The sequence below is a fragment of the Prionailurus viverrinus genome, chromosome A1, assembly GCF_022837055.1.
Source record: "Prionailurus viverrinus isolate Anna chromosome A1, UM_Priviv_1.0, whole genome shotgun sequence".
NCBI classification, from domain to species: domain Eukaryota; kingdom Metazoa; phylum Chordata; class Mammalia; order Carnivora; family Felidae; genus Prionailurus; species Prionailurus viverrinus.
The window spans coordinates 143,822,791-143,824,771 of record NC_062561.1 but is presented as its reverse complement, the minus strand read 5'-3'; the positions used below and the strand labels follow the sequence as shown (position 1 = coordinate 143,824,771).

Below are 1,981 nucleotides of genomic sequence, written 5' to 3'. Positions count from 1 at the left end.
CTGAATTTTCTGGCTCATATTTAGAGATGGCTCCTTTTCTAGCAGATACTTTATCTGAGCCTTAAGACTAGACAACTGGGTATTCACTTAATGGGAAGACCTTAATTTTGTCCCTTCCAGGCATCCCGCCCAATTTGCAAAGTGGAAATCCTTGCAACTTTTTCTTCCACTTGGCCTAATATATCTTGTGTAGTTACGTAAATTTACACAAAGCAAAAAATGTTCAGGAAGCAGAAACAGAAAGACAAAAACACTTCATTTATTAGCATCCTGGAAGCAAAGTGCATTGCTTTGGTCCTGCTCTCCATAAGTACAGTAGTTGCCTTTTATCTGCAGTTTTGCCTTCTGCGTTTTAGTTTCCCTCAGTTAAGTGTGGTCTGGAAGCAGACGGTACTCCTGATGAATCATCGGGAGGTCAAGAGCAGACTAACGCTCCATCATAATGCCTACAACATTCACCTCACTGTCATCTTATCACATGGGCATTTTACCATCTCATATCATCACAAGAAGAAAAGGTAAGTGCAGTCAGACAAGATGTTTTGAGAGAAACAGAGAGACCACATTCAAATAATGTTCATAAGAGAATATTGTTATAATTGTTCTATTTTATTATTGATTATTGTTAATCTCTAAATTTATAAATTAAACTTTTTTTATTAAAAAAATTTTAACGTTTATTTATTTTTGGGACAGAGAGAGACAGAGCATGAACGGGGGAGGGGCAGAGAGAGAGGGAGACACAGAATCAGAAGCAGGCTCCAGGCTCTGAGCCATCAGCCCAGAGCCCGACGCGGGGCTCGAACTCACGGACCGCGAGATCGTGACCTGAGCTGAAGTCGGACGCTTAACCGACTGAGCCACCCAGGCGCCCCTATAAATTAAACTTTATCATAGGTATGTATATATAAGAAAAAAAACAGTATAGGGGTGCCTGGGTGGCTCAGTCGGTTAAGCGTCCGATTTTGGCTCAGGTCATGATCTCATGGTCTGGTTCGAGAATTGGAGCCCTGCTTCTGGCTCTGTGCTGACAGCACGGAGCCTGGACCCTGCTCAGATTCTGTGTCTCCCTCTCTCTGTCTGTCCTCCACTTGCACTCTGTCTCTCACAAAAATAAATAAACATTAGAAAAAAAGAAAAAAAACCAGGATATATATAAGGTTTGGTACTATCTGCAGTTTTAGCCATCCACTGGAAGGTCTTGGAATATATACCTGTGGATAATGGGGGCCTATGGTACATAGAAGAACAGAATGTAGATATTGGCTCTATGAAAGCTTTAAAGCAGGTGAATTTTTTACAGAATTGTAAACCTACTACGTGCCAGGTTGTTTTCTTTTTTCTTTTTTTGGCAGCCCTGAAAAGGGCCTTTATTTGGAGAAAAAGGGGTGATGAGGTTTTAGCCCCCAAAGCCATAGAGGTTGCAGCCCTGGTGCTTGAGCAGGTAGACCACCTCCATGGCCGTGACTGTTTTGCGCTTGGCATGCTCTGTGTAGGTGACAGCGTCGGGTATTACCTTCTCCAGGAGGACCTTGAGTACCCCCCAGGTCTCCTCCTAGATGAGGCCAGAGATGCGCTTGACGCCGCCAAACTGGGCCAGCCGCCAGATGGCGGGCTTAGTGATGCCCTGGATGTTGACGGGCAGCACCTTGCGGTGGCGCTTGGCACCCCCCATGCCCAGGCCCTTCCCGCCCCTGCCACGATCAGACATAGCTGCCTAATAAACATTAAAAATTTTTTTAAAAGAAAGAAAGAAAGAAAGAAAGAAAGAAAGAAAGAAAGAAAGAAAAGAAAACCCCAATCGCTGTGACGTGCTGTGTGAGTAGGTCACAGCGATTGGGGTTTTCTTTTCTTTCTTTTTTTTTTTAATTAAAATTTTTTTAATGTTTGTTTATTTTTGACACAGAGAGAGAGAGAGAGAGAGAGAGAGAGAGAGAGAGTGCGCGCGTGCATGCGCACACGAGCATGAGTGGGGGAGGGG

General features: G+C 44.0%; 1 pseudogene; it reads right to left on the bottom strand.

Moving 5' to 3' along the window:
• Positions 1–1,399: 1,399 nt before the first annotated feature.
• Positions 1,400–1,711, bottom strand: LOC125166363 (histone H4-like; annotated as a pseudogene).
• Positions 1,712–1,981: the final 270 nt, after the last annotated feature.